This window comes from Cupressus sempervirens, chromosome 7 (genome assembly GCF_028749045.1).
Source record: "Cupressus sempervirens isolate cs-2001-9-10 chromosome 7, ASM2874904v1, whole genome shotgun sequence".
Taxonomy (NCBI): Eukaryota; Viridiplantae; Streptophyta; class Pinopsida; order Cupressales; family Cupressaceae; genus Cupressus; species Cupressus sempervirens.
In genome coordinates, this window is record NC_143124.1 from 453,067,208 (window position 1) to 453,079,303 (window position 12,096).

General features: G+C 32.6%; 1 pseudogene; it reads right to left on the bottom strand.

The window, feature by feature from the left end:
* Positions 1-55: 55 nt before the first annotated feature.
* Positions 56-3,709, bottom strand: LOC149547518 (2,3-bisphosphoglycerate-dependent phosphoglycerate mutase 2-like; annotated as a pseudogene).
* Positions 3,710-12,096: the final 8,387 nt, after the last annotated feature.

A 12,096-nucleotide genomic window follows, 5' to 3' on the forward strand; every position in this document is an offset into this window, starting at 1 on the left:
AAGGCAGTTCTCAAAAATTTTCCATATATGGGGAAAAGTATTAAAATATTAACACCTAAGTCTTTCTTACTATCAAATTATATCCAATGAATACAAAATTATTATTTGCCCACCTGCCCATAACAGAGATATTCCCAACCTTAACATAATAGAGCTGATTCTTCAGACAGACGGGAAAAACTTATTTACTCTAAAAGGAAGAGCATAAAATCCTATTATAGTTTTCTCAAATCCTTTACCATTTTGGTCATTACATTAAGGAACTTTAATCATAAGAAGGAGCATAAGGGTGGTTATGGAAGAGGGGAATGGCTATGGATTCCTTGCTAGGTACACCCACTCAAATGGATGGTAAAGGGCCACACGAGGCCACAAGGGATGGTATCCACTCTTGGGCCTTAGGTAGAGGAATGATTGGATATGGATTTTTCACTAGGTACACCCACTTGTATGGATGACAATGGCCATAGGAAACCAAGAGTGATGGTATTTTCTCTTGGACCTAGGGTAGACGATTGATTAAGGCACCCTAATATGCCCCTTATCCTACCTCTCCTATAGTTGAGCTCCATTAAAAAATTCAATATTCTATATGATTAAATTAGCCATCCTAATCCTATTTGGAATGATATATGCTTTAATATCTCTAATAAGAAAGATCTATTTGTGGATTATGTGTCAAAGATTTCCTAAAATGTTGTAGGACCAAGTACATGATGTTACGCATTCTATTCTACTTCTTTTTCTACTTGGAATTTTTGATTCAGAGCAAATACTCAAGCATTTACAGAAAGGGAACATTACATACAACTACCATATAATCAAAGTCTTCCTAAGAAAGTAGCACTATGAAAAGTATATGAAAGCTTTCTGTATAATATCAGCTACATATTTTAATTAGTCATTAAAATAAATGTAAACAAGCAAAGATCATTTTTCATAAGGATTTGATACCTCTCAGAACATATCAGAGCTAGAAGATGGACATGTGCAAGTTACTTGTTTTGTGACTAGTAGTCATACAAAATGTGAAAGCCTAGCAAACAACCCAATCATAATATATCTACACACCACTACAAAAAGCATATTTATAACAAAATAAATGCAGCATATATGATTCATAAAAATGTACCACACTTGTTCGTTAAAGTAGGCAACAACACGTTCTATGCACATTTCAAGGCTTTCACCATTTGGGGGAGGAATGTCATAACTGTGATGCCATTCATGAACTTTCTCCTTTCCATATCTATCAATTGTTTCCTATTTGTTAAAGCCTTGCAATTCTCGATACCTACATTGTAGTAAACATTTATGGAGTAATCGTTATAAACTTATATTATACATAGTTTGAAACTATTAATATCCAAGAATTGTTAGCATTAAGCTTTTACATGTGCTCATTGAGTTTCCAAGTTGTTATGACTGGAATAGAGTGTTTTTGAGTATCTTCACTGAATATCCTTCTCCATGCGTTGGCCTACTAGTTCTCATTATGTATTATTATTGGTACCTGCATCACATGGAATTCAACTTCAAGCTTTAGTCCTGTTTAACAAGTCATTATATAAATGTTGACATCCAAACCTAATCACTCATATTATAGATATGCTACGAAAACCACAACAATAAATTTGAATTTAAGAATTGAAATGACATCCTAAAACACCTCAGCCTACCTGGGATAGTCATTTCACAACCGCCTCCAAAGAAATAAATCTAATATTTTATTCTTGTTTTCATTAAAAGGACCTTTAAATTTATACAACTTGTATAATCATCATTTTTAAAAACAATAAACGCACAGCTTTGAGATGATACTCAAGTTCAAGTCTATCATGACAATTGACCAACAAATTGTGAAAAAAGGGTGATTATAGAAGGATGTAATTATATTAACCCAATGCATATTCCAAATAAAACAAGAAAATCTTGACATAATTCAAGAAATTTAAGATGCACAAATCAAATTGAACTAGGTCTTTAGTGAATCCCATGTAAGCACATAGTTTGCTAGCTTTAACCAAAGGTAAGAGGTTTTATACCAGCCTCTATAGCTCTAAACATTCAAAATACTGCTCAAAATGTCAGAAACTTAGAAGTCAACTATTGAGCAGTGGCTTAGAAATTGGTTGAGCAACACTGGCCACAATAACCTTTTAGGAATATGAAGGCCTTAAAAAAAAGGATAATTGGAAATTTAGAAGGCTCCTACCAAATGCAATTTGTCTAATAAAATCACCCCCTCATTTTTCTTAATGAATAAAACTCCATCTATGCATTTGTCAACTCTTGCTGAATACATAATTTAAATTTCCTGAGAATTGATACTGAACTCAAGTAATAACCATTTAAACACCTGCCCTTGCATATATAGAGAAGCAAAGCAGTTAATGCTGACATAAACATAAAGTAAAGATTTGACTAAAAAAACCTTTTTCTTGTGGTGCTGAGTCATAGCAAGCATAGCAGTCATCTGAGCCCGAACCAATGTAGAAGTAAATATCAGATCAACTGGAATGTTGCTAATCCTTTTTCTAGCATCAACAACCTCTTCTATTCCTTTTTGAGTCAAGAGTACATCCACACACCTAGTGAATAAATTTTTCTCATTCCATAATGACTCCCCGTGATGGATCAAAATCAAGGCTACTTTAGCTGTAACATAAAAGAGGACAGAAAATTGCATTATAGATAAGAATGTATTTGCCTTATAGGTCAATTCCTAATCTTTGTAAACCATCATGCATTCACCTTAGTGTGTTTCTTTCTAATCCAAACCTTAAAATAAGGATCTATATGCATTTATTGAAGCTACAACTATGAATTTTTAATTACCAATAGAGATCAATTGAAATAGCCTAATAAAATTTCCTAGACTAGATGTTATGAGCTTGTCTTCCACAAAAATATGCCCAACTATTTTATTTTACCACTGAACTAAACTTTATCATGAAAGGTTCAAAAGCCAAAGGAGGAAGCTCTAACCTTTCTAGAGAGATTTAAATTGCAAATATGCATTCAAAGCTGAAATATGAGAAAGAGGAGAGTTTCAATTCAGTATAGGGAAAAAGGTGACTAAAAATAAGCCAAACCAAAGTCCATAAAACCTTAACAGAATTGGAAAAGTAACAAAAGTAAATACATAACAAGATGCATGTTTTGAACCAGTTTTTAAAAAGCCTATATTTTGATCTGAATTTCTAAAACTATGCACATTTAAGTCTAGGTTCCAAGTTTGGCTACAGATCCTTCTACAGGAAGATATGAATAGATTTCCATTAGCCAGGTGATTTTAAATTATAGTGATAGATCATATTTAATAGTCCTACCCTTTTACACCTAGCAAAAGGAATTTGCTTTACCAAATTAAGTAAGGCCCAATTACATTAAATGCAAGGAAATTGTAACACTCTGTTTTGAAGAATATCTTATGTGATTTCTTTGAAGAGTTATTTGAATTCTTTGAAGTTGAGAAGATTGGATCCAAAATAGGAGAAGCTTGTGCTACTACCAAACAAGTTCTCCTATACTTTCTAACAGAAATATAAGTAATATGCCTGCTTGCTAATGTCATATCATTTGTCAGAATTCTCCTTGTTGGACATAAAGAAGATGTGATGCTTGATAAGCCATCATAGCTTGCTAAATTTTGCACATTGTAAGATGATATAGTGACTGGTACAACTTGTATTGTTGCAAAAACCATTTTGCAGACAGGAATAATATTAAAAATTAATATATCTTCATAGCTCTTAAACAAATTTGAACAATATGGATGAACTTATTTTCTTAATAAATATTCGCTGCAAGAATATTTTCCTTAGATTTAGGTAGATTGGAAAGCCCGAGTTTAAACCTGAGCCTTCTCATGAGCTCAGAACAATGAAAGATATGAAATTGGAACAACATATATAAGGTGAGGTGTAAAATCCTTTTTGGTGCATTAAAATTTTTCCTAAATGAAGTTTCATTTCTCAACTGACGCCAAAGTCAAGCCACCTAAAATAAACTTTTCAAATTTCAAAATTCTCAAATTAGAACCATACAACACATGAAAACATTCCAAAATGCAGGCATATCAATATAAGATTTAAATTTATTTAGACCAACCGTTAACACATCATTACTTAACCCTTATAAGTTCAAATTTCTCAGAACAACCTCAAAATTTTGTAAAAGAAGAGAGAAGTATAAAAATGAAACTCTATCTTCTTGATTGCACAATTTTGCTAAAGGAAATCAAATTTCCAAGACAATACCATAATTTTTTTACGAAAAAAAAAACATCTCCCGAGTCTAAATATTTCTAAATAACCTCAAATGTCTCGGGACAAACCTTTTCATCATCTCATTGTATAATCTATTAACCTCTCCAAAGTTAGAATTCTCAAAATTTAGTTCATAGTTGTCAAAGCAATACCATACAAAGCAAAAGATCCTCATAAATAAAAGCACTTGCAAAGGGATCTTAAATTTTTCCAACATGATTCCGTAGGATGCCGATGAAGACACTTCAACGCTCAAAATTCTGAAATAACATCAAATTTGTCCAAAATACAAGCATCTCCAAAAGGACCTCAAATTCCTTACGAGAAAACTTTGAGACTTCATACAAAGTCCTTCAATGTTCAAATTTCATAAAAAGTTTAAAATTTATAAAAAGGGACTTATAAGATCGCATTCCCATAATTAAAACCTCTTCAATTCAAAGTTTAGAAATGACCTCAAATTTCTTCAATTAGACTATACATATCATAAAAGTTCTCCTAAATGTAGCAATTTGCCAGGGCATTCAATTTCTCAAATGAGCCCAAAAAGATCCCCACACACCCTCCAAAGATTAAAAATTCACAAAATGACTTCATGTTTATCAAAGCATAGAATGTCCTAAATTTATCTAAACAACATAGCCCAATGCTTAAAAATCCTCCTAAGCACAAGTAATTCCAAAGAACAGCTAAGTTTCTCAACACAAATTTTTAGAACCTCATTAAAAACACATAAAGCTCAAGCCACTGAAAATAAACTTAGATTAAATGTGCTAGAACACATAATACTAAACATAACCCCTAATTAAACACTCCAAAAGCTCAAACAACTGAAACTAGCCTAAAAATTTGATGTCAAACCAATAACAGACATAAATATCATTGTTTTGCTGCCATTTCTAGAATGTCCCTTGCATTTCAAAAGATCGACCTTCAACATCTCATTATGAAAAAAAAGCCTTTTGAATCTCAAATGTCTTAAATAACCTTAAAAATTAGAATAAATAGTTGAAAGCTGATTACTGATCATCCTAACCAAAAATACCTAAACTCTCTTCAAACTGTGGTGTCATTCAATAAATTCAGCTAAAAATAATGCATTCAAGGTGGATCACTATCAAAATAAATGCTAATCAAAATCTCATCTTGAAACAACTAAAACAAATAAAGATCCATTAGAAAGTTAACACTTACCAAAATATCCAGTGGAAGCGACTCCATATCCTCCACGGCCAAATTTTCCTCTTTTATAGAAACAGGGGAATAATTTTTCACAAGAGTTGCAACATAAAAACTTTCATTCATTCGCCCTCCTTCAGAATTGCTGGGTGAGCAACACTATGATGAATTTTCATGACTATCAGGAACACTACCAATTTGATAAGTGGGAGATAATTTCCACAACAAGTCAAACTGTGGTATTGATTTCAAGATTTAACTGTGTGATTTTGAGTCAAACTCATTGATCCATGTTTCATGAGTAGTGATTCAACATGAATCCATTTTTCATGAGAATAAATGGAACACTTATCACTCATTGGATCTAGGTGATGCTCATAGGGGTGAAGCACTGGGACTTCCTGGGAGGTCACCCATCCCAGTACTACTCTAGCCTGAGCGTGCTTAACTATAGAGTTTCCTCCATGGTTAAACCCAAAGCTTGCAACCCCATTTGTTTCCATTCATTCACATTTAACCAATTTGTTTCCAATTCATTTGCATTCATCCAAAGCTTAACTAACAATTTGTTTCCATTCATTCACATTCAACCCATCAACTCCCGTAGTAACCAACAATTCTCAATTTTCACACTTGTGCTTCTATATTCAACTAGCATGTAGCTCCTGTGCATGGTAAAATTTCCATAACAATGAAATAGGACCTTTTTCATTTTAACATTATGAAGCCCATGTTAGTCAAAATTTCGACCAACATGAGCATGGATTTAAAAAAAAAGATATTTTTCCTTGCATATTCTGACCAATCTAAAACATTTTATTAGATAGTCAAAAATTTTAGTCTAAAAATGGGGTCAAATGTACTAGTGTCTTATTATGATCTTGGAGTTGATGAAGACTTGAGTCTCTGGTGGATTAAGGATATCTTTGTCCCTTTGGTTTTAATAAGATTATCTTTTCATTACAATCTACTTTACCAAGAATTTTCATCGAGTCCATACTCTTGCTAAAGTGGGGGCTTAATGTATCATCTTAAGATGGAGGTACTTCCATGTTAAGAGCATTTAGCCCTTCAAGTAAGTGGTTTGGGGTCATTTCAAGCACCTTGATTAGGACTTTTCATGGATCTGGTTGTTTTCACCTTGTTCTGCTTCTCTCTCCCTGTTTCTAGCCTCTTTCTAACAATCTTCTTTGTGAAATTGAAGAGTTTGACTTTCTAAGTCAAGGAATACCTAAAGAGTCGAGGTCAACCTCAACCTTAACCTAGGTCAAGTACAACCTTGACATTAACCTAGGGCAGGGTCGACGTCATCCCTAACCCTAGGTCCAATTTTCAAGTTCTAAGAGTTTCAGGATATCAAGCTTCCAAAAGTCTCATTTTCCCACTTTTGGGTTGGCTATTTTGGATTTTAGAATGGTAAACTCTTAGATTTCATTTAACGTAGGTCCATTTATAGGGGTTAAGGTTAATTAGGATTTAATGCTCCCATGTCAGCCTTCTCTAGATGTTTTTGCCCTAGATCTCTATATAAGGAAGCTTTCTCTCATTTTCTCTAACACAAAAACTAGAAGGAGACATGATATTATATCAGATGATCCATTATCAAGAATTCAAGTTTTCAAGCATTCAAGATCCAATTCAAGGAGGTCCATTGTTAGCTATTGAAGGATTCAATCATTATGGAGCCCTCTTGTTGAAAATTTCTCCATCCATATTTATCCAAGCCTCTTCCTATGCAAAGATCCATTCAAGTTTGGTGTTGAAGATCTAATGCCATTGATTTGAGACATCCTAAATACATTCCTACATTCATTTGCAGAATTCATACTTATGGATTCCAGGATTCGAATCCTCTACAAGGATTTCAACATAAGCAAGGTGAATAGTTCCATTTACTTTGTATATATATTGCAATTTCAATTACATTTTAGGTTGATTCCAAACTGGAGTTTGACCAATGTAAACCCCCATAAAAGAAAAACCATTTTTATTGTAGGTACAAGTACATTATAGTGAATTATAGTGTAGATTTGGATACCCTTTTTGCTGAACATGCACGATTTGTGAACAAACATTTCGTCAGAGCACGACACACTAAGGTCAACTTTTTGGGTTACAATTGTGCCTTGGGGTAAGATTGCACCCCACTATCTAGGTCAAGGTCAACCTACCTTCAAAATGACAATTTTTTTTAGGGTTTTCTCCATCTCAACATTTCCAATTCAGAATAGGTTGCATAATTTTCCAAAAATTGTACACAGACATTAGAAATCAACATTTTCCAGATTTGTCCTATTTTTAGGTTGGTATTTATCTTCTATTCATTCCAGATTTCAACTATATACTTTCTATAGTAGATTATAGGATTTCCCCCTTTTTCCATATTCTCTATTGTTTGATTCATTTGTGCATTGATCACTTCCTTGTGGTTAATCTAATTGGATCATTCCTTTTGGGAATTTGGGTTAAGGATAGATCCTATATTCTACCCCATCATACTATTCACATATTTTACCCTATTCATATTTCCTTCTATACCATATGTAAAGCATGTTGAAGATGCATATTGATGAGATGGATCATTTAATGCAAGAGAAACTATGTTTAAGAATTTCTTGGAAAGGATTCAAGGAGAAGTTTAGACAAGTATCTAGAAGGTGAAAGAGGAAATGAAATGATGGAAGAATTTGATGATTTTGACCAAACCTAAGATCAACCGTGATGTTTAAGTGGAAAAAGATCAAACTACCTATTTAAGGAGACATAAGGGATAACCTAATGAGGTTGGAGCAATGATTAATTCTATTGATCAGCAAACTTGAGCAAAAGGCTGAACGATGAAGAGTTGAGGTGAAGAATGATTGCTTGAAGGGTTTCCAAGAACATTAGTGATGGAGATGATGATGGAGGCTAGTCAATGAATTAGATATTGGACTGAATTGCCATCTATATTTGTAAATTGAGTTGTATTTATCAAATCAACTTGTTATTACTTTCTAACCATTGTATTAGTTAAATTGCTTTAATCAAAGTTGATCTAATAGTCATTTATACTTCCATTAATCAACATGAAATTCTAATGGAATGTTCTAAATCTTTCTAATAGGGTTACTCCTAATAGGATGATTCAATCCTTTAATAGGGTCAACCTAATAGTCTGTATTTTAATCTTAACATGGTTGGCTCCTAACATAGCTCACTTTAGAAGAGTGAAAAATTGAGAGCATGTTACTAGTGACTTTTCCCAAATTGCGCTTCCATGTTAAATCCCAGTGTCTTACTTGTGAGGATGTTATTTGAGATTTTTTAGTGTTCATTCTATAAGTTAGTTACTATTAGATTATTTAACTACAAGTTTATGTTACTAATAAGTTGATATAGAGACAAAGTTGTTGAAAGACATGATCTAAGTTGTTGGAAGTGTTCAAAAGTTTAGTTGTTACATCTAGACCTAAGGATAACTCATTCATCCCCGCCTCAATTATTCTAAATCATTCTAACAATTAGTATTAGAGCTTGTGATTTTTGTAAGGAATTTTTTAAAGGGAATTAAAGCTAAGGATCAAGATATATAGAAAGGAGATATCCAAGTTGAACAAGGATAACTTTCCTACATGAAAAAGTTTGATGAAGCTACACATTGTGAGACTTGGAGATTCAACATTATTATACTTGGAGAATGACTATGTAGTAGTGACTTCACCTATGATAACTCAAAATATAAAAGAAAACCAAGAGGATAATCATAAAATGTTGGAGATTGCATTTAGCCTAACCTACTTTGATGATATAAAGCACTACAATACTACAAAGAAGATGCGGGAAAAGTTAGCAAAGATCCATTGAGGAGATAAGAATGTACTAAGAGAAAAATCATAAAGCTTAAGAGGAAATTTTATGGAGATGGTAGAAGGTGAGAAAATTTCTCAATATATTGGAAGAATAAAGAAGTTGTGAATGTACTCAAAGGATCTACTAGAATTATTAGTGATGAGACTGTGATCTAGAAAGGTATTGAGAAACTTACTTCCTATTTATGCTATTAGAGTTTTGCAATAAAAGAAATAAGATGCACTCTTGGTAATGATCTAACCTTGGATAGTCTAGTTGGTAGACTTATTTATTTTGAATTGTCAAATTTTGATAATTTTACTGCCCCTGCTATTGAATGTTATTTCAAGTCACACATGGTTTTAAATAACTCTAAGAAAAAGAAAGGAAAGTATTAAGATAATGAGAGTGAATCTTCTGATAATGATCTTGTGGATCTTGAAGCATTAATAGCTAGGAGACTACCAAGAGGCAAAGTAAAATTCAAAGCTAAAATTTCAATAATCTATTTTTCATGCAATAAAGTTGGTCATATTGCTGCAAGATGTTTTGATAGGGATGACAAGGATGAGAGAAAGATTGAAAGTTCAAAGTAAGGAGAGATGGAAAAGTCCACAAAGGATACAAAGACTACAAGGGAAAATGTAAGAAGTCTTGTTACATTACTGAAGAAGAGATTGATGATGATTTTGATAGTAATGATGAAGAAGTTGTTTAGTTTTCCATGGAAGACGATTTTGATGAGGATGAGAAAACCACAATTATTTCATATGCGAGTATAGGTGATAGATGGATAATTGATAGTGGTTTCTCACATCACGAATGGTGATAAAATTAAGTTTGAAACCTTAGAACACTACAAAGGAGGTAGTGTTAAGTTTGGTAATGATGCACCATGTCTTGAAAAAGGTAAAGAATCAATAAGATTGATTGATAAGATCAGTTGCGATAATGTTTATTGGGTTGCAAGACTTAACTACAATTTTTTGAGTGTGGCATAGTTGAATAGCTCAAGATAGATAATTGAATTTCAGCATAATAAGGTGTTGGAAATATGGTTAAGTAGGATAAGTTAGAGTTGTCATTTATGGAAACATATATCTTAGGATGATAAGGTACAATATACAAATAAAGGCCTCATAGTTAGATATAGAAAATAGTCTAAGTATCAGATAGTCTTACTAGTAGTATAAAGATAGTTTTGATATGTACAGTCTATAGAGAAATTTTGGGCATGTGTGCACTTGGATACAGATAATATAAAGTTTCATGATGATGTGTGTAAGAGTGCAACACGGTATGGAAAATACAACATCAGATATAAAAGTTTCACCAGTAAAAGCAGTAAATAGAGAAGGACAAAGGACATTAGTAATTTGGTATTTACAAGTTAAGGAATTATTCTGGTGACAAAATAATTACTTAATTAATTAGGGATAAAATCCTAGATGTTAACCCTAAGTTAACAAGAATTAATTTTGTATTATGTCAAGCATGTGAATGTATGAAGGTCAACAGGGAAAGTTTTATAAAAAGGAAAGGTATAAGTAGAAGATCAAGATATGGGAAGTAGTGTGGCAGTATATATAATATGAAAATATGTTGAATATGCAAACTTATGTGAAGGCTATGTGAGGTATATATGATGCAAATTCTGATGTATGATCAGAGATATGTGAAGTACAATAAACATAAGTAAAGATATTTTTATATCTATCTCTTCTGTATACAAGAGATACATTGTATAATTGCATGTTTGGTAGTGAGCTTATCTTGCATACATTTTGTAATAGAAACTCCTAACAGGGTTGAGGCTTTTAACATGGCCTATTCCTCTAACAAGGACCATGACACTATATGTACTATTCACTTGATTTTCAACTTAGCCAAAAAAATTGCAAAATACTTATGAAAATTAGGGGGAATGTGTCTAAATTGCCTAAGGATTTAGAAAAAAACTATTATTCATGTTTAAACCCTAGGGCTTTTCCTTGTCTTTTGTTTTGTTAGAGTTTTGATTTTAACCTTTTTTAATGGGATACATAAAAAACCATGCATATATTTCACATCCCTAAGTTTTGTGTTATATTGCCTTGTTATATATATCTATCCTCTAACATATCTTAAGTTGAGATCTTGTGAAAAAGCTACCAAGCAAAGCTTCACTACTTTATAAGTGCTAACATTGTTCATGGGTGCAAAGGTGTGAAACTATTACATTTCAAGTTTACAGGATTTTGCAACGGTTAAGGCTCATTGCATGATTTGTGGTATGGGGATGTGATTCAATGGATCAAATGGTCACGATTGTTTCCTAGCGATTACATTTTGTGGTGTGACTAGGAGAAATGGTTGCCATGGTTGTCGTCGCCATTTCATAGGGGTTAGATGACTATTAATAGTTTATGTTTGTTGGTGTAAATACATATTTAATATTCAAACTTTACTTAATTTTACTTAGATTAATGCATTATTTAATTATTTATTTGTTGAGATATTTAGGAGTTTGTGTACTTTTATGAGTTGTCATGTTGCCAATATAGAAGTAAGCAATTCTAATTTAGCACATGGTGTCTACAACACTAGAGTTTACATCATTAATTGAGTTGTCATGTAGACAACACAATTATTTGCACTCCTTTTTTAGCACATGGTGTCTACAACATTATTTTGCATGCTACACCTTTGTAGGCTTATCCTCTCATCATCACACTTACTCTTGTGCTTAATGGAGGATAATCCATATATGTTGGACATGTGCTTGGTTGTATGACTTATCATGTTGCCGATTCCTATGCATTCTAGAAGCATTTTG